This window comes from Aphelocoma coerulescens, chromosome 2 (genome assembly GCF_041296385.1).
Source record: "Aphelocoma coerulescens isolate FSJ_1873_10779 chromosome 2, UR_Acoe_1.0, whole genome shotgun sequence".
NCBI lineage: Eukaryota > Metazoa > Chordata > Aves > Passeriformes > Corvidae > Aphelocoma > Aphelocoma coerulescens.
In genome coordinates, this window is record NC_091015.1 from 158,204,207 (window position 1) to 158,224,790 (window position 20,584).

General features: G+C 44.9%; 1 long non-coding RNA gene across 2 annotated transcripts in view; it reads left to right on the forward strand.

The window, feature by feature from the left end:
- Positions 1–19,082, forward strand: part of LOC138105468 (uncharacterized) — a 40,302-nt gene extending 21,220 nt beyond the window's left edge. Inside the window, exons 2-3 of one of the 2 annotated variants that reach the window (XR_011148487.1) lie at positions 15,244–15,609; positions 17,137–19,082. This is a non-coding gene — a long non-coding RNA (uncharacterized lncRNA). Of the gene's footprint in view, positions 1–15,243; positions 15,610–15,681; positions 17,101–17,136 lie in introns of those variants that run through there. The other variant, XR_011148488.1, reaches the window with a different exon arrangement.
- The last annotated feature ends 1,502 nt before the right edge of the window (positions 19,083–20,584 follow it).

Here is a 20,584-nt window from a genome sequence, read left to right on the forward strand (position 1 = left end):
TCTTGGACTTGAAAGTAATTTTTATCTAAACATAGGGATCTGAAAGCTGGAAACCTATCAAAGATGCAGGCAAAGTATCTGAGTACCTTTGAAAACAAATGGCTTAGAAGAAGTCTGAGCAGTAGTCTCCAAAGACAGCACAAACAAATGCTGGAATTATTTAGGGAATAAGAAACTAGAGTGTCTGATGTAGCAAAGGGACTTCAGGGCAGTGGGATGGAGATGCACTGGGAGGTGGTAGGGATAACATCTCTCTATATACATTGAGAACATACTGGATTTATCACAGCATGCATCTGAAGGGTTTTCAGCAGTGGACAAGGGTGATGGAGCCTTGCTTGTGCTGACCAAAATAACAAAAATCATTGGAAAGCTCTGGGAGTTCTTGTCCTTGGAGGAGTGGGGTTGTAATGCTGCATGGATCAAGGAGGTCTCTTCCTTAGCCTCATGAGCAGCCAAGGCTATAATCTCATTAACAAATTTATCAAGCTGCATCTTAAGACTGATTGGGCTGCCTGCCCTGTGACTGCTGAAAGGCATCCAGAGCTTGGCATGGCAAGGGACCTTCGTGCTGCAGCCTGAAGTCATTCACAGCCAGCTGATGCTTATTTGTTCTTGTGTCAGTGTTGTCCTTTAGCTTAAATCCCTGTTTCCATGATTCAGACAGCATACGTCATACCTTTGCATACCCACTGAGCTGTGCAGGTCTGACACCGGCAGTTCACTCTGTTCTCTCAGATGAGAGGTGTTTGTCATTCCCCTCCTGCTTCTGACAGCTGGATCCTCTACCAGGCTCTATTCAAACATGGCCTTTTTGGACATGAGCTCCCAGGTGGGACAGAGCACCTCGGAGCCAAGGTCTCCTGCTGCTGCTGGTGCATCCTGACATCTTTAGGTCTGCCAGAAATACTTTGTCCTCCAGCTGCCAGCAGAGCCTCATTGCCCCTGAAACCCTGCTGTGCTGACATCCCCAGTTCACCTGCACTCACCTGCAGAGAGAGGTGAAATTTTTAGTGAGACGAGCCTTAGCTAAAATCAACCTTCACCCAGCTCTGGTACTAAGCCCCAAGCTTGGTGGCTGTGGGAAAAGGCAGTACTTAGAAGGACCAACAATGAAAACGGTTTATTTTTCATGTTTGTGTCTGCTTTAGCAGGATTGTTTGGCAATGTCATACAATCCTAGAATGGTTTGGGTTGGAAACGGACCTTTAAAGGTCATCTAGTCCAACTGCCTTGCCGTGGACAGGGATGACTTCAACTCAGTTAAGTTGCTGAAAGCCCCATCCAGCCTGGCCTGGAATGTTTCCAGGGATGGGGTATCCACAACTTTTCTGGGCAACCTTTTCCAGTGCTTCAACACTTTTTGGGGAACCTGTTCCAGTGTTAAGCACCTTCATTCTAAAAAATGCCCTTCCTTATATCTAATCTATATCAACCCTCTTTTAGGTTAAAACCATTGCCCTTTGTCCTATCACAACAGGCCCTGCTTAAAAGTTTGTCCCCAAAAGGAACTATATAGGGTATAAAAACCCAATATATGTTATAAAAAGTACATGTAATATAATGGCGTATTTATTTCGGGTTATTTTTTCAGTGATGACTTAGAAGATACAGTTGCAATTCTGTGATGGTTTTGTTCATAATAGACCTTCTGCTGCTAAGCTGAAATTTTTACTTCAAATTTTCTGCAGATTTTGAGTGCTTCAGTTCTTTGTTTAAACTATTTACATCTCCTTAAATGGGGGTCACAGGGGCTGGAGCGAAACACCAAAGCTTTTAGGCAGCGTCATGTTTCACTTGGCTTTCAAGGGGTTCTCTTTAGCGCTGTGGGTTCATTGCAGCTCCAGCTATTCATGCACTGAAGTCAGGACAAGACCCTGCTGTGGAGGGTCAGAGGAGTTGTTTGCAGTGGTGCAGTTTGCAGTAGGCATTACTCTGCCATAGATAAGGGATTTATCTGTCCAGTTGTACTTGTGGTGACTGTAGTTTGAGGCCCATCACACTGGCCGGGATTGAACTGTCAGTGCAGAGCAGATGCTGACAGGGGCCATTGCTTTTCGTGCTTCGTTTCATGTGTGTGGGAGGAAAGGGAAAAAAAGAGGGAAAAGCCAGCAAAAAAAAAAAGCAGGATTTCTGCTGCAGCTGTTTGAAACAGTGAATGAACCATGATGTGATGTTGTGGGTGTTTGTTTTATTTTTCCCCTTATTTCCTTATCCAGGTTTTGTTATTTCTCAGTCTTGGAGGTGGGAAGGATCATTCTCAAGACCTGGTGCCTTGCCCTGAATCCAGACATCCCCCATTAGCTAGAGTGGTGGGGCAAACCCACAAGAACAGAGATATCTGAGATAAAAAAATATGTCTGTATATCTACCTGGAAGTAAGTGGTTGGTTTAAGCAATGACCTTGTGGTACAGTGGACCTCTGGAGGTTGTAGCAGGTGATCTCCCAGTGATGCAACACCCATAGTAGACGTTGTCATCCCTGTCAGCTGCTTGCTCTGCATCCTGGAAGCTGCCATACTTGCCTTGGGTGACAGAAGGAGAGCCGTGTCAGCTTCTCGGCTGCTACCAGTCAAAGCTGAGGAATTAGTTTAAACTGTTGATTTAATTAAGCTGGAGAATGCAGCAAATAGTTTGTGCATGCCAGTAATGGGTGCCAGCAGGAGTGTCCTCTCACTCCTGCCAACTGCACGGGTCTGCTCTCCAGAACATCTGAGAACTGGATGCTGACTAAGAGTGGTGGTTGGGTTTGATCCCATCTGGTGATTTTTGTGTCACCATGTTTAAAAAAACATCCCTTTCACTGAGAGGCTCCTCACAGGGTCTTTGGAGAGTTCACATTCTTCAGAGTTATTCTTGGTGCCTTTAGATACACAGAGCTGTGATCTTTAGGTATTACGCCTGATGTGCCCCAGGCCATCCTAATGAAAAGGACTACATTAGTGCAAAGGAACCACTTAAAATAATATACAATAAACTATCACAGGCCTCTGGGCTTTGTGCTTGAAGGCTTGGATTTAAAAGGCAGTTCACAGAGGTCTCTTTCTTAGGGCATGTGGAGAAGGAGAGCGGCAGGAAGTGGTGACGTTAACGCAGTTGAGGATCACAGATTCCCTCATCCCCCAGTATCCCACAAGTGGGGCTGTTTGTTCCACTTCATTACACTGTGTTAGGGCTGGAAGGGAACAGACTCCTTTTATCCTTCCCAGTGCCCCGTGTGGTCTTCAATGATTTTACACTGTTGTGAATGTTCATGAGAAGACAGGAAGATTGGATGCCCTCATATCAGTTTGGGTGCATTGACTGCACATCTCTACTGATGGAGCTGTTTCAGTTCGAGGAAAACCAGCAATTTCCATTGGTTTCAGGTCCTTATTAGTGGTGTTTCTGGTACATGAACTGCATGGGGAAGCATGTGGTAGCTGTGTGTGTTTCCAACTGTAGCTGAGAGTGGTTAGAGCTCCTCAAATGAAGTTAAAGTGTGCTCAGAGTTGATGCAGACACTTAGCGTTTGCTTGCCATAAGTTGTTCGCATGCAACTTGAGTACCCAGGTGGATTGAGGTTGGCATGTGAGGAAATGTAGCCTTGAGAGGGTGAGTTCTTACACAGTTTTGCCCTGTGTCGGTGAGAATAACAGTTGCCAGTTAAATGGGCTTTGTCAACTCAAGGCCATAACTTTGGTGTCGCTCTGGAAAGAGCAGGCTGGCTTTGGCATGTTTGGATATCGACATGATGCATTTCCTGGTGGTAGGTGGTGGGAAAGCCCACGTCTGTTGTGAAAAGAACACTCTTTCCTTGGAAAACTATTTACTGAGATAGCGATGATGGACAAGTCTCTCATAATAAATGTGACTTCACAGATCGTGTTTTCAGCCTCATGGAAAAAATAGAAAAGGTATCTTACACAGGTCTGGAGGTTTGAAGGTAATGTGTTCTAAAAATAAATACTAAAAATTATTCTTGAGCTTCGGCCAGGTTGTTTCAAGATCAAAATCAAGACCAAGGCACTTAAGTTTAGCATTCCAGGTCATTTTTATTGGCTTTGTTAATCCATGCTGCTTATGAGGTAGGAATAAATGGTAATATCTACAATGATCTTCCTACTTTCTTCCTGAAAACATGTTTCTAAGAAGTTCTGACTTTTCTGCCAGCTATACCAGTCTGCTTTGACATACAGTTTATCCATTGGAAAAAAACTAGTTTTTGATGCTTTTTGTATAACCAAGAGTCTTGTGACAGTGTTTTGGTGTGTTGACGTATATATAGTGACAGTATGTGGATAACTTCAAAGGGTTGTCGGACTTCAAAAAGATAGATACCAAAATAAATAAATAAATTTTAAATTGCCATTTATGTGAACCCAGATAGGCAGACCAAAAACGTAGCAAATAAACAGCTGGAATAGTTTCTTCTTCGGTTTTCTGACATCTCAAAGGCTAGCTCCAGCACTTCTGATAGCTTGGAATTCCATCCTGCTGGATGGCAGAGCTGCAGTGAGCACATCAGCCAGAGCCAGCTGTGCCCTGGGGAGGATGTGGAAGAGACCAAAACCCAGGTATGACCAGGCGTGCACAGCCTGATCCAGCACAAGAGGCAGTGAGAGCATTTTGATGGAACCAAGATCAGATTTGGCTCTAAGCATTCTCTTGATGGTGGCTTCTGGCACCTGTCTCTGGGGCTGATGAGTTCTGATGTTTTCTCTCTGAATTTTCCAGATTTTTGTTGCTGGCTCTCAGGTCCCGGGTCTGTCATGCTTTGTTCCCAGGATGGAGAGCCAGGGAATTGGAGCTGAAAAAGCCATTGGAGCTTTTTGACATGCTGGCACAATTCCCTGGTGCCCCTTTTTTGGTAAAGGAGCATCAGTCCCCTGACTGAGACAGCTGGGCTTTTCCTTGCCTCCAGCATGGAGCCAGCCTCTGGAGGGGTGAATGGGCCTGAACACTTCAGGAGCCACTGGGAATGGGAAGAGGTTCTCTTTTCCTGGGAGAACCTGTTCTGATCCCCCTATCACTGGGGATAGCTTTGGGCATGGGGTCCCCTCTCCTGCCCTTAGCTTACTGTCCTAGAAGGGCATAACTCTGATCCCGGGACCAGTTGGAGCGAACAGCCACGACAGGGCTTGTTTTCCCAAGATAATCTCTTATCGGGAAGGTGGCTCGGCAGATGTAGGTGAAAGGTGATGCTGGCACGCCAGGTTGGCTTCCACTCTCCAGGCTGAGTCCTCAGCTTTTTATATCCCTGCTGCATCACGCCGCAGCTGCCACCCTCCTCCTGCGCTGCGGATCACCGGGCAGGGGATCGTGAGCATCGTGTCAACTGCAGCAGCAGCGCTGGGCACTCACTGTTACAGCAGGGTTGCATCAGCCACAAACGTGTCTGACCTGATAGCCCGACTCCCACATAACCAGCATCAGGTCAGAGGAGGGCAGGAGGTGTCATTGTCTTGAGGAAAAAAATTGATTAAATTTAATCTTCTATAGTATTTTAATTATTGTTGCTGGTTTTTAGCCCTGAATCATGAAGTTCAGTTGTCAGTATGCCACTACCTATGGTGTTCTTATGATGTGTTACCTGTGATGTGTTTCAATGTCCTTTCCTTCCTCCTTTTCTTCTTCTTTAACCTTGGAGCTTCTTTACCAACTCTATCCCACATTCTGATTGTCTACTGTGAGTACCAACTCTGCACTTGCCATCTTAAGTAAATGGGGGAAAAGGTCTGGAAAGGGCACTGATTTCTGCTGCAGCATCATCTCCAGGAGAATCGAATTCACCCTAGGAAGCAGATTGGCAAAAAGGGTGTCTTGATGAGCAGTCTTCAGAAGGAAGTTATTTCAGATATTTCAGCCAAATAGCTGTGAGGACTTACGACATGGGGCTAACAGTATCTTCAGCTGAGGAAAGATAGGGTCACCTGCAACGATCTGTCTCCATTCTTTGTGATAAAAGAGGGGCATCTGCATGAAAACAGATCTGTTCCTGGAGCAGTTTATAACCATGAGAGAGAAATCCTGACTCCACTGAAGTTAACAGAGAGACAGAGGTTGGGACTGTTTGCTCCTGGCACGGGTAAGTCAGATGCTCAAGAAAGGCTGATCTCCTCCAGCAGCTCTTAGGGAGGAGAGTCATAAGCTCAGGCAGCAGCTTCCCATTCGGGTGCAGTGACAGGTGGCTGGGCACAGGTGGATCTGCTGTTGGTGTTAAGGATTTGCACAGCTGGGAAGAGACATCCCTGACTTCACCTCTGGGTTTGGTGGACTTTCTGGTGGGCCTGCCTTCTGCAGGGAGGCTGTGTGGAGGCTTTAGCTGAGTCTTGGCAGTGGAGCCATGGCATTGGTGAACAGTCAGTGCTGCAGGACCAGTTGTACAGGCTCCAGGTTTTCCCTCCCTATCCAGTGAGCTCAAGTTGATGTTTAAACAGCTTCATCTGACCCTAGCTTTTTTTTTTTTTAATTTATTTTTTCTGGAGCAAGTCGAAGGGCACTCACCTGCATTGCTGCCCTCAGAGGAGTGGCAGTGCTTCCATCAATGGGGCTGTGGCAAAGAGCAGAGAGGACAGAAATGCTAAACTGTGGGATGTGTGGGTGGAGAACCCTGCACCCTCCAAGGCAGCATCATCCCTGCAAAAGAGAAGAGACCTTTCAGACTGGAAACATTGATTGATGTGACTCTGAGCAACCTGATGGAGTTGAAGATGTCCCCGCTCATTGGGGGTTTGCACTAGATGACCTTTAAAGGTCCCTTCCAACCCAAACCGTTCTGTGATTCTCTTGATTCTGTGTCTGTAAGTTCTCCTGAGTCTCACAGGCTTTATATGTAAATACACTATTTAACTGCATTCCCATATAGCAAGTGGTATGTGGCTAGGAATCCCTTTGATGCCTTTAGATGCTAATATAGTGATAAAACTATCCCTTCTTTTTCCCTTATTTTTCTCACAGCATGTAAGCTCTTCAGAAAACCAGGTCATTAAGTATTTAAGAGCCTAGACCTGATTAAAATAAAGATATTGTTAGCAATAAATGAGTGGGAAGAGGTGCAATACTTCGTCAGTCTTGGAATAAAAATTCAGAAATCTCTGGGTTACAGGAAGGTTAGTTGAATTTCTGAGCATATTCAGGCATCAAAATGATGGGGATGCCAACCTGGGGAGGTTATCCATCCGTGAAGCTGAGCTGGACCCTGGCTGCTGCCCTGCTTGTGTGAGGTGCAGGGTTGGTGGGAGGCAGCTCCAGGGCTGAGGAGTAAACAGCTGATTCCCTGCAGCTCCCTGTCACTGCTGGGCTCTGTGCTTGTTTTGCAAACGTGAAAAGGGTTATACAGGAGCCAGACGTGTTTTCAGAGGTCTTGTTTTTTCCTCTTGAGGTGGCTGCAATAATAATCATCAAGGATGGAGGTGAAAGCAGAGTGGTAGGAGCAGAGAGCTGGTAGGAATGAATTGTTTTTTTCAGTAGAATTAAAACTGGTGCATGGTCAGGAGAGCTCTGCAAAACAGTGAGCAAAACACCCCTTCACAAACACGAGGGATGGGACAGGTAGAGCGGGAGTGCAGTCCCTGGTAGGAATCCTTGCATCAGCAGAAAAAGGATTTACTCTTGGATATCAGCAGAAAAATGAGTCCTGAGCTGTAACTTAATAGTCTAACTGTATGATGCAATAAATAGAACCTTTCCATGCTGATTTAATTAAACCAGTGCAACATCTATGTTTAGATGAAGCCAAGTCCTCCACTGTTAAAAAATCTTCTAATAATAGTATTTTTTTTCACCTCATGAGGGTCCTGATCACTGAGCTGCATGTTAGAGCTGCCTGTAAAAGCAGGGCAGGCATTTATTTGGATCTGACAGCTGGAATGAGTCAAGATTATTCCGTGGGCTTTGGTTTAATGGCAAACACTTTCTGTTATTATTTACTGAATATTGAACATGTGCCCTTAATAAGTAGGACCTTTCAAAAAAGTAACAGGCAGACAGAGCCTAATCTGCCAGAATGTTTCTGTGCTGGTATTCCCAGAGCTGTTTTGAAATCTTCACCTCAGTTGCCTTTGTGGAGCCTTGTGCCAGCCCTGGAGCACGTGGGGCTTCTCCTGGGCTCCACAGGGATGCTTGGACCTCAAGCCAAGTGTGACAGTGCACAGGGAAAGTCATTACCACTGGGCTTCTGTCCTATTCTTGCATGAGGAGACAGCCACCAAGGATTCAGCTTTTAAAGGAGCCAGATATTAAGCTGGAAATGTGTCAGTCCTGCAAGGAGTGACTTAAGCTCATTAAAAAATGTCTTTTTCCTCCTTGGCCTTTACCCCCTCACTGCTTCTCGGCAACTTTGGGCTGATTTGCTTTGCCCATGATGAATGCTCCCAGCAAGAGCAGAGTGTGGTTTCCTTTGGGTTGAGGAGTTGAGGTCCAGAGGGACCCAGAGAGAGGCTCAGGAATGTCCCCTTTTGGCCTCACTGGGCCAGCAAATCAACTTGGTGTTTGTGGGGCTGGAGCTGTGTTGGTCCAGTGCCACAGGGATCAAACTTCCCCAGAACTGGAGCCATTGGCTCAGTTTTTGTCCCACCAGTTCCTTCAGAGGACCAAGCCCATCATTCCAACTCTGCCTTTTTGGAGCTGAAGCAGGGACAGCATAGGTGGCATAAATGGGGACAGTGATGGCATACATGGGGACAATTGCAAATCCATTTTAATAGAGGGATTTCAGGAGGCTGCAGTGGTGGGGGCTTGATGAAAGCAAATGTCGGCTGTGACCAAGATGCCTGGAGTTGGTTGATTTTATCTTTCAAAAGTAAGGGGCTGGTGTCTTCTGTTTTGCGGTTTGTTTTTTTCTTTTTTTTTAATAGCATCCAGTTAATCTCTCTGTTAGCCACTTTTATAATTTTAGCACAACTCCTTTGCTCCTGGAGTGATGTAGTCTTGTGAGAATTTCAGCATTTATTTGACTACAAAGCATGTTGTTAGCCTGCATGGTGACAGCCTATATCCTGAAGGTTTAAAGAATAGGTCTAAGATAAAGAACTGAAAATGTAATGAGCAGGAGGATTATTTTTGCAGCTGGCATAGTGATTTTTCTTTCCTTTCATTGTAAGCTAGTAACTAATGTAGTAGACTGAAAATCGTAAATAAAAGGTAGCAAAAGGTGTCTGCAGGCTTCCGACTGAGCCCTGCTCTGGGTAACTAGGATGGTTTGTGGTGACCAAGCCACGTGTGGGGAGCTGTGGGTCATTTTGGCCAAGGCATAAAGCGAGTTTGCAGTGAATTTCCCCAGTTTTCTGTGAATTGCAGCAGTGCCCAGTGAGGGAACCTGGCACTGGGCTGTGTGTTGGTAAGCAGTGGAGCAGCTCTGGAGATGGAGCAGCAACTCTGTGTCACAGCTGTGAGAGCACCTGTAGGTCTTTGGTGTTAGACATGGGATGGTGGGAGAGCCATTGGTGGGAGAGCTGCTGTGTACCTGCATAAGGGACCAGGGAAGGGACAGAGGCTCTTGCTTGAGCCTGCTGGCAGCATGGGAGGTGACGCGGTACCCACCTGGGTGTGAACAGTGGGATGGAAGGGCCCTCCCTTCACCCAGGTGTGGGAACCTGACTTTCATTTTGATGCAGAGATCTTGACTTTATTGTGGTAGTTGAAGTCGATGACAGAGATTGTGGATATAATTGAGAGCAAGCCAATAAACAAAACTAAGGCGCAAAAATCCATTCCCTCATGCACTTGAAGGGTTACAACTTATCTCTGCAAGATTAGCCTGGGGATCAGCGTTTCTGTAAAACACCTTTGAAGCAGAATGCACAGCCCTGGGAGAGCAGGAGGCATGAAGTACTGTCCTGAAGTGTTGTCCCTTGCATTACACTGCATCCCCAAGGAGCCTGATTGCATCTCAGAAGGAGTGTGGTCATTGTCTGAGCTGCAGGTGGTTCAAGGCTGAAATGGTCATTCTTTGTGGACTTTGTTTCTCTGTGGCCTTTCAATTTTTCTAGGTGAGCCAATCCAGTATCTCTTAAGAATCACACTCTTCACTTTGTTGTAAGACATCTTTTGCCAAGAGGAGGATGTGTGGAATGCTGTGTTCCGTATTAGAGGTGATTTTGATAGCATGAAATAAAATTATTTTTTCTTGGTACTGTCACCCAAGTTGGGAAACATTCATGTCTTGAATACTATAAAAAGGCTAGCTAATATTTATCTTACAGTTTGTTCCTTTGGTCTTTTTATGTAACAGTCTGCCATTTATCAGGAGAGTATCTCCCCCCACTTCTCCTTAGGGAATCTTTTAAAGATTTTTTTCTCTTGATGTATCTGTGTCAGCTGGTGCAGACAGAGAATAAGGTTATTAAATTTTGCTTTGAAAATGGTCCAAGGTGACATTAGGTGCCTAAAATATCAGATTGTGTGACATTTGCTTGCTTTTTGTCTTCAAAAATGGTTAAAAGAATGGGGTTAATTGTAGGGCATCTCAGCAGTGCTTCAAATTGTAGCATCCCAGCTTGTGATCCTCATGGAGTCATTTTGTGAAGTCAAAACAGCATAGTCATGACCTGCATTTTGTGTGAGAACTTGAGCAGTAAATACACAGCCCATTGGTCACTTGGGTGTTGGTTCACGTTGGTGGGCAGACCCACCCCGAGTGTGGGTGAGGAGTCCTGGGTGGATGCAAGGGACACAAATTTGTGTGATGATACCTTCAATGGAATAGCTAGACTTAAATTTTAAAATATACACTTTATTGTGAAACTGTTACAAGAGTTCTTGGAAGCATTTTTATGTTGCACTTTTACTGTTACCAAACAATGCTTTTCTGGGTGGAGTGTAGGTTGGAATTCCCAATCTACCAGGCAGTCCTTCTGTGCTTGTCTTTTTTCAGCTTTCCCCTTTTCATTGGAGTTCCCAGAAAGGAATTGATTTTTAGGATGAAAAATGGTAGGGTGAGGCAAGATCAATGGTTCTTGCCTTCATCTTGTTTTCCTAAAATACTCGGGTATTGGATGTGCAGTGTCATTGCCTGGTCACAGACTGGTGGAGCATCTGCGAAGTGCCCTCCCCTCATTAATCATGTCCCAGCTGGAGCTGCTGTTCCTGATCTGGGAGCAAAAGCCCCAGCTCTAGGGACTGCCTGGGATGTTGGCCAAGCTTGTGAAGCCCTCAAAAGCAGCCAGGTTACTCCAAAAATTTGGTGCTGCTGAGTGAGGAGAAAAAGGAGCAGAGGCCTTTACACTATTTTCCTATGTGTTTCTTTGGGAAATAATTGGTATTGTTTATTTGTCTTCTATAAGGACATAAATATATTATAGGCACATGATATAAGAGACTGTCAGCTGGTGTCCTTCCGTAATTCCATAAAGCAAGCCAAGTTCATGTTTCCTCACTGATACGGAACACAAGTCCTGTTGACCTGGAACTCCCTGATTTTGCCACCCTCACTGCGATGTCAGATTCAGTCTATGGCTCTTCTAAAATTTCATGCCTAAGAACAGGAAGCCAAGGAGAGGTTTTGGAGGTGACTTGAGCTGATTAATCAGCTGGATGTTATTGCAGGGGACAGTCTGGGCTTGGTCCTGTGCTTGCTCTTTCCTCCAGGGCTGGTGCTGAGCCTGCTTTGGCTCACTAAACCAGGAGAAATGCATTCCCTCGTGGTAGCTGAGATACCCACTGTAGCAAACTGCTGCCTTTCAGCAAATATATCTGCAACCATTCACTGGAGGATTTATAAAAAAAGGAGAAAAGTTGGATTGTTTTCTTTTTTTCCCTTTTTTATTCTCTGCTGGGTAACACTGACCTTGATAAGCAGTCTCTGTACCTAGAGATGTTCTTCTGCATGGGGATGTAACAAAGCCATTTTGGGATGTAACGAAGCCATTTTGGGATGCTCACCTTGTGTTTAGGAGGGGATTTTGGTGTTGACAAACTGAGCACATCCTGCTCACAGTGCCTGGTGGCAGGAGCAGCAGACATGAATGCCCCAGTTGCATTCTTGCCCATAATAAAGTTACTGCTGGAGCTTACTGCAGATCATGAGGTTTAACAGGTCCCTTACTGCATTTAACTCACATGGCTGGATTGTAATAAACATGCTAGCGTGTAAAAAACCCAGCCCTTGCCTTAAAATAAAACACAGGCACAGAAAACACCCCTTGTTTTGTGAAACGAGCCATTGCACTTGGGACTCTTTAACATTCAAAGTTTAACAGGTGGGACTCCTACTCTCTTCCTCATGTATTTTTCAGCTAATGAGGAACAAGTCTTTTAACTCTTTTTGTGTGTTTATTAATCATTTGGGGTCTCTGTGTTGCAGGGCACACTTTGCTCATTGCTGGTTTCCTCCAGCTGGTGTGTTCAGGTTCTTGCTGCCCTTGGAGAGGAGCTGTGGGCTCGGGGTGCTGCTCTTGTGTTGATGGTGATGCCTTGTTTGCTCAGAGCTGACATGTGCTCGGTGCGTGGTGTTTCTGTGTGCGAGTGATTCAACCCTTGATGTGCACAAGTAATGGAGTTATTTCTTGTCAAGGGATGGGGAAGATGAATGTGTTTTTCAAGTGCTGGCCCATGACTTGAAAAATCTGGATGTGCTTCATGGCTTTGCTGCCAACCTACTGCATGACCTTCAGTGAGTTGATAAGGACAAGACCTAAACTGCTGGGCAACGCTCATGGACAGTTTGCAAGGAAGTCCCTGCAGTTTGAGGGGGAAGCAGCAATGGAGTGAGCTGGAATGGAATGATGTTCTTCCCAGCAAGCAGTGTGCACAGTCTTAAAAATCTGGCACATTTTAAGGGTAGAGTCTAGACAACTGGAAGGTTGTCTTTTCAGGCATGTGCTGGGCACAAGGGTTTGAATTTCATCTGCCTCTCAAACTGGGAAGCAATGAGACAGTGTCTTCTCACATCCAGGAGTGGAAAGTACTGAGGTTCCTCCATACTATAAAGGAAGATACTTAAAATGAACATTAATCATCAGCCATTCGTTTATCTGTTACAATCTGACTAGAAAAGCTCATATGTTTATGTAAAAACATAACCTGTGCAAGATGCTGATCACTGAGCTCTTGCACAGCCTGTGAGTCCTGCTGCCGTCCAGCTGGCCTTGAAGGCAGAAGATGAGAGTGCTGTGAGTGGTGTGGTATATGCAGGATGGGGGGAGATAGAAAATGAAAAAATTACGTTTTCACTTGTTGGACAGTGACAACTGCTGGGCTCGTCTCCCAGGAGAACTGAGCAAAGTACATATTGACACATCCGTGTTGGAGCCTGGAGAAAAAGCCCTGCTGGTGCATCAGGCACAGCACAGCAAGGGGCTAGGCTGGTGGGCCGAGCCTCATTTCTCTGGAGACAGAGCTTCATCTCTGTTTGCATGCTCAATATTTTACAGGTAATTGGTTTATGGAGAAAACAGTTAGCTCGAGGATTTTGGGCAGGTGTTCTTGCTGTAGAGAAATAGGTTTTACAGGCATTTTCAATGTCATACAGTTATCAGAGTGGCTGAGATTGGCTGTGTAATTAGTGGGATGGAAGTTATTTTGGGAGATTCAAATCCTTTTCTGAAATGTTTTCATCAGCTCAGAGGCTTGGGTCAGACCTTCTTCAGCTTCAGTTCATTTATCTGGGGGGAAGTCAGGGAATATTTCATTTCCTAACTCTCCCCATCACTGAGAAAACACTAGAAGCAAGGACAAGGTAATTCAGACTTCTTTTTCCACGAATTAGAGACTTCAAGTGCAACTTCATCTGCAAGCCTGTCTGCAGACTTCCAGTTGGCTTGTACTGATTTGCTGGGTTTTTTAACAACAAAAACATGTTGCAAAGGCACCAGATTTTTGTGAGTTATGGTGTTGTCCCCATAAGCCAGCTTAGCCTGGGTTGTGGTAATGCTGCATCTTTCCTGCAGAGAAGGTAATTTTGATTGTTTTCCCAAGGGAAGAAGAAGTTTTGGTTCAAAGTAGATTTTGTACGTGAGGTGACTTAAGCATGATCAAAGTCACTGGAATTTTATTCAAAATAAACGTGATTATCCTAATCAACCCTTTAAAGAGACCATCTGGGGAAAAAATGTCGGGTTTTTGTACATTTAATTATTCACTTGATTTTTCCCTTTCAAATATCTGATGACATTTCCGCTGTTTGAGGGTAGATAGGTCTTTATTGACACAATTAGCAAAACAAATGATTATCACACCTTTTCCTTAACCCTGTGCTATTTGATCTATTTGCTTGCACTTTCATTACTCCTTTGCTTGGTTGCATTACACACAATGTTATCACCTTCCTGTGCTGCTGCAGCTAAAACAAAGTGAAAAAACCTCTTTTGGCTCTCAGCTGCTCTCTGCTGTTTTCTTTTTACAGTTGGACTAGAAAGCAATGTCAGGCAAAGAGTTATTTGAGTTTCCTTTCAGCACTTGCTGGGCATTATATCTGAGCCTGGCACTTGCCTGTGTTTATGTGACAGCTTTCATATTTTAAAATAACAAACAGAAATCCCATCAGCTCTACTCCCAGCACAATTGGTAAAATCAAATTAAAAGAACTGAAAAAACAAACAACCCCAACCCCCAGATTATGATGGGTTTATATACGTCAAGTACTAGAATCTTTATGACTAATTCCTCAGGTATTTTGAGCCACTTTGCTGGGATGTGTTTATTTTCTCTGATGGTAGAGGTGGGAAGTGTGGCTCTGCCTGGTCGGAGGTCACAGTGGGTTGTTGTACTCAAGAGCTGAGTGTTTCTGCTATGTCACTGATGGGTTGGGCCAGACGTTGATGCGGGTTACTGAAGGTGTGATTCTCCTGGTGGTGGAAGTCAGGAAGGCAGATGATGCTGCTGACCTGCTTCTTTACAACCCTTTCCATCCTTCTCTTCCCTGGTAGAGAAAATACTTCATTAGGTTTAGAAGGTGTGGAAAAAGGAGAGGAGAGGAAGACTCTGTCCTTTCACCTGACAAAAAGAAAAAGAAGAGAGTTTTGGAAAGATCTGTTGGTTAGGTGAAAACTTTTTTCAGTTGCTGGCTTGTCATCCTCCTCATCTCACATCAGCTAGCACTATGAGGCATCTGGAGGTGGTGACTCCATGTTGTGCCTCTGCTCACTGTTACATTCATTTAAGTAAATCATGCAAATTAGAAAACAAAACAAAACAAAAAACAAACACTAAAACCTTCCTTCCGTGCAAAAATAAATCAAAAGATAGGAGTTTCCATGGGAATAGACCTTGTCCAACGTGGTAAGAGCTGTTGTGTAATGACCTGTCCCTTTCTTCTCTCTGAAGGTCCCAACCCCATGTGTCCCACTGGTCTGGGATGACGTTTGGAGGAGCCTGGCAGTCTGGTCCTTTCTGTAGCTCCCAAGGATTTTTAGGATCATGGGATGCATGGACATACGGACCCACAAAACCCTCTGGAGAATGTCGGCTATGGATATAAGCATCTGGAAGTTCCTACCATCTTTTTGCCTTCTTTTTTCCTGGGTCACTCTGTGTCATTTGTGGCCCTGTCCTGAGGATTATAGCATACAGTCACTTACTGGAATATCTCCCCATGCATCTTCTTAAGACGGAGCTATTGCTTTACCCAGCTGGAAGATATTTTCTCTTCTCCCAGAGCTTTTCCAGGGCAGCAGCACTCCTGTCCAGCAGGTATGTAAATGGTTTTGTTGTTGACTGCCCAGTTTGCTTTCTTGATCTTCAGTCACTTTTTTTCCTTATTAGCTTCTGCTGAAGGTAAGACCTTCCAAAGTCCCTGGTGCCATACTCTGAAGGTGGCTTTTCTTTGTTGGGAGAGACCCAATTTGAGATGAAGGTTCTCGTGGATCAGTGGTGTCAGCTTCTGAAGGTTTTTATGCCCAACCATAGCCTCATACATGAGGGAGAGGATGGATCAGATGCTCTGTATTCCTCCACCTGGATCCTTCTGGACTCCTGGGCAGCTGTGTTTGTAACCCACAGCTGCCACCAGCCATGTGTGGATCAGCTTATCGGGCTTCATCGTCTCATTTCAAAAAAGATGACACAAGTGTTAAACACATTTTTTCTCTTCTTAGTTTAATAGAGTTTCTGCTGAAGAACATAATTTTGAGGATCACTTATCCCATATAAAAGGAGATGCCTTTAGCTCTAAAATTAAAACTTTTCCTATTCCATATAGATCTGTATAACTCAATAGGACTAGTGATAACAACCAAATTTGTATTTTTAGAATAATTTACAATGAGTTAGGTGTTTTTGTGAAGGTGACAAATTCTTTTTCCATTCTTTCTAGCAGAGAATTGAATAATTGTTTTGGTGTCTGTGGCTATCAATTTGCTGTGAAAATCATTCTTTTTGGCACTTGTGCTGGTTTGGTCAACTGCTCAGGTGTGCTGGTGAACAGATTGCTCCTTCTACAGGGTAGACAAAAAAGTAGTTCTTTGTATCTAACTTTTATTTTTACTATACAAAGAGGAGGTGCTGAAGGAAAAGGGCTGAAAATGCTTTGCTGTACATTTATTTTGCGTTCCCCTCAGCATTTGTGAGGCATTAAAAGTTTCATCTTCTTGCTTTGTAAGCACAATTTTGCATCAAAGGAAGGAAATGAGGGGGGCCGGGTGGATAGAGCATGTTCAGTGGGAAACATGATCAGTTGCCTCTCTCTTCAATTTGACTGTGACTCCTAGGCCAGATGGAGATGGTAGACAAAGACTGGGGATAAAGTTCTTTGCTTGATCAATGAGCAAAGTCAGGCACTTGCTGTGCTTGTAGGAGAGGCCGGAGCTAACAGTGGGGATTTGGACTCAGAGGTGAAGAGCAGCATCCTGCCAGGCTAGTGGGCATGGTCGTGGTCAAGCCCTGTGCAGCGTGGTCATGTGCCAAGGCAGAGCCTTCTCCCGTAGGATTGCCTGGAGGCTCAGCCCTGCAGTGCCAGACCCCTTTGCTTGCTTGCATGGACTTTGTGCTCTGCTGCAGAGACATCCCCTGGAACCAGCTCTTCATTTGCGCATAGGAGTTTTCCTTGCTTAACCTGAATTAACAGCTTCGGCATCACTGAAATCCCTGGTGTTTTATTAACTAGCTCCTAACAACTTCTAAAGCACCTAAGAAAGACTGGATCACTTGCAGTTGTTCTTTTTATCTGCAATTAAAGCAAACACCATTGATACTTAAAATCCTTATTTTTTTTCCTTGTAGTCAGCTGTTAAAGACATCGCAAACCAGATCTCCACTTGCTCCTGTAAGATGTGAAAAGGTCCCTTGTCAGCAGCACACTGCGGTGGAATGAGCTTTATCTTTTATAAGTAACTGGGATCGAATGGGGCTTCAGTTGCTCTGCTCTAGTGCTGCCAGGCCCTTTGGTGCTTCTGGAGGTGCCTTCTGGAGACCGAGCAAAACCTGCCTGTGACCTGAGTAACCCAGCACAGCCCCAGGGTGCTTGACCTCTGCATTGTAGGGTCTGCACTCAGACCCAGCAAGGAGAAAAGCCGTGGTAGGTGTACCCTGAATTTTGCATTCTGCATTGCCTCTTGCAGTGTGACTCCCTAGTCACACAGAGTCTGGCAGGCACGTGGCACACCTGGGTACCTGGGGGTGGCCCAAGAATTAGAGCCTGGCCGGGAACGATGTTTCAGTTGCAAATGTACAGCTGTCCTTTACAGGGAGGAAAAATCATCTCAGGTTTTGTTAAGAGCAGGTCTCACCCTGCATACATGTGGGGCAGCTTCAGAGGGTAAGTAGTTTAAGGGCTTTCGTGTAGGTCAGCGTGAGGATCCAGGCAGGGGGGCTGCCAGATACATCCCTAGGTGCCAGTTAAAAGATGAACACCATCAGCATTCAAGGTATTTGCTGGTAAAGTGGCAAAAGTTCTCTTTCAGTCAGGTTGCAGATCCTTGGATCAAAATATCCTTTAGGGGGTTGGTCTGTACACAGATGCATGTTATTAATAATAATATAAAAATACAGAAAGCTTCTATTTGGCTGCTTGTGAAGATTATGTGTGTGGGTGTGTTTCAAAAGCACATAACTGATTATGAAAATCATTGATGGACTAAGTCGGTATTAAGCATGGTTGGATGACAGTGAAAAGCAGCCCTGGCACATTGCAGGGATGTTCTTGTCATGACTAACCCCTCTCACTCTCACCCCAGTGGAATTTTTCGGTGCCCAGCACAGACCAGCACTGAAATTGCAGGTTTGCAGAAGTTTTTAAATCTCTCCCCAGCTGGCAGCAAATTAAGGAATTGGAAGTATTTATTGGTTTAAGGATAAAATATAACCTCAAAGCTATAAAAAATTTTGACAATGAGGCTTTTTTAAGGGAGTCTTACTTTCTTTATGGTTTTGTTAGTCGAATGTGTCGAAGCCTGACAGAGGAAGAGGTTTTAATCTACAGGTGCTGTCTCTTGCTTGAGGGTTTCCTGCTTCTAAAATTACTTCCAGGTTTTTTGGAATTGGGGCTGAAACTAGTTTCAGTTTTCAGTTTGTGGGCAACCTCGCTTACCACTTTAGCAGGCTGGGTTTGCAAGGGTTGAGGGCAGCAAATGCTAGTGCTTTTAAAGGTTCTTATTTTGGCTGCCAAAAGTCCATTTGCCACTTTTAAAATATTTACAGCTGAATCTTTGGATTCACGTCTGCCTCTGCTCAGGGAAAATGCTGAAGCTGCCGATGCTGAAATTTTGCTTTGATCTTTCTTCCCCTGTTCTGCATGGGGAATTTGGAGGAGAAAGTGCCCAGGGTGAAGGATGTTGATCCACCTGTGCTCATCCTGCACAAGTTGACTTTCGCTCATTGTGCAGCAGCGAAAGCCAACATGAGGAAAGCAAATTAATGGTGGATCTCAGTCCTTAGTTTATGCTAAAAATGTCAACCCCTTTCACAGAGTGCATTTTCTCTCCTTAAGGGCTGTCCCTCTCTTGGGGCACTTATTAATGAATGCCATTTGTGCCCAGACTTTGTGCCCTTACTGCAGGACGTGTAATTTGGGATACATTAGGCCATATTTCTGTTTATTTATATAAGTAAATAAATATTTATGTATTTTAAAATATCTGAAATAATCCTGCTAGTATGTCTTGAATGATCCTCTACTGATTGCTTTAAGACCTTGCTTGGAATTTTGTATTAACCAAAGCATCACAGTCATTACTTTCAGAATAAAAACCTTTCTTTATGTGTGATCTTTGCTTTTCCATGAGCGCCTGCAGGTGCAGACTTACTGTGCACAGTAAATACTGAACTATCTGCTGACTTACTACTGTGCTCTTCGGGTTGCAAAGAAGCAGTGACCTATCATGAGACGTACTGTTAATGCCAGCAAGAAAGCAAGAGGTATCTGCTTGGCTTCTGAATCCTCTGCATTGCTTTGAGGGGTTCTGTGCAGAGCTGAAGGTGTCGACAGGCTGTTTTCTTGTGCTCCCATCTGCTGAGCAGCATTATGTGGATTAGTATTGAGGAACTCTTAGTGAAATTTGTCTCATGCCACGAAAATGTAAAGCCTTCAAAGCTGGCTGGCATCCCAGGGCTGTGAGAGGCCCTTGGAGGGGCTCTTGGTAAAGGTGGCAGGATTTGCACTGTCCCAAAGCCATGAATGGGACATGATCTGAAGGGTTTCTGATTAATATTTAATCATCTCCAAGCTGGTTTGCTTGCTTACATGGGGCAGCAGACAAAAACTGCTGAGCAGGAATGGCTGCCATGGGGCCAGTCTGCCCCCATGGGAGGGCGTCTGCCTAATCTTCTTGTCCTGCAGTGTGGAACCCAGTTCAGAAACACAAAATGCCATTTTGGGCAATATTTTTATTCACGCTGTGTTTCTTGAGCTGGAATCAAACCTCTCACCTGGCCTCCTAGTTTTTCCCTGGCACTGTTTTGGGTATCCTGTGGTTTTGCTGGCTCTGCTTTTGCAGGGTACCATCATTGTGCTGCCTCCTCTTTACCTTTGCAGTGTCAAAGCCAGGAGGTTGGATTAGAGACCTGAGGCTTCAGCAGCAAAAATGGGACCTGAGTGTGTGCAACAAAAAAAAGTACATATATTTATAATGGTTATTGTAGACAAGTTGAGGGATGAGGCACAGCTGCATTCCAGCCCTGGTGCCTTTGGAAGGTGGATCTCTTACTATGCAGATGAGAAGTGTATCTTCAGCCAGTTTGCCTGGCAGGGGGCATTCCCTGGGGTGGTGAGCAATGCTGGGAACCCCCCACTGCCCTGGCTTGGCCCTCTCCACAGCTTGGATGTGCCCTTCTGCCACTGGCAGCATCCTCGCGGCACATGGATGCCGAATTGCCATCATCCTCCCCACTGCCACCATCTCTTGGCTTTCATTAAGCTTTTTGCAAAGAGCAGCTCTTTCTGGTGGCCCCTGTGCAGCTTTATCCGGGGTTCCATTTGCATCACCATCAGGTGGTTTTCCTTTGACCTCCACCCTGCTTAAAAATTAAGTACCGATGTACTAGGAAGAGAAGTAATCTCCTAGATAAGCACTTTTTCCCTGCTCTTCTGTAATTCATGGGGGAGATGACTTACCCTGCCTGTGTATGACAAAGGAGGAAATTCTTTTTTGGTTTGGATAATGCTGACAGTTCACTGGAATTTTTTTTATCATGGGTTTATCACTTCTTCCCTATGAATTCCTAACTCCTATGT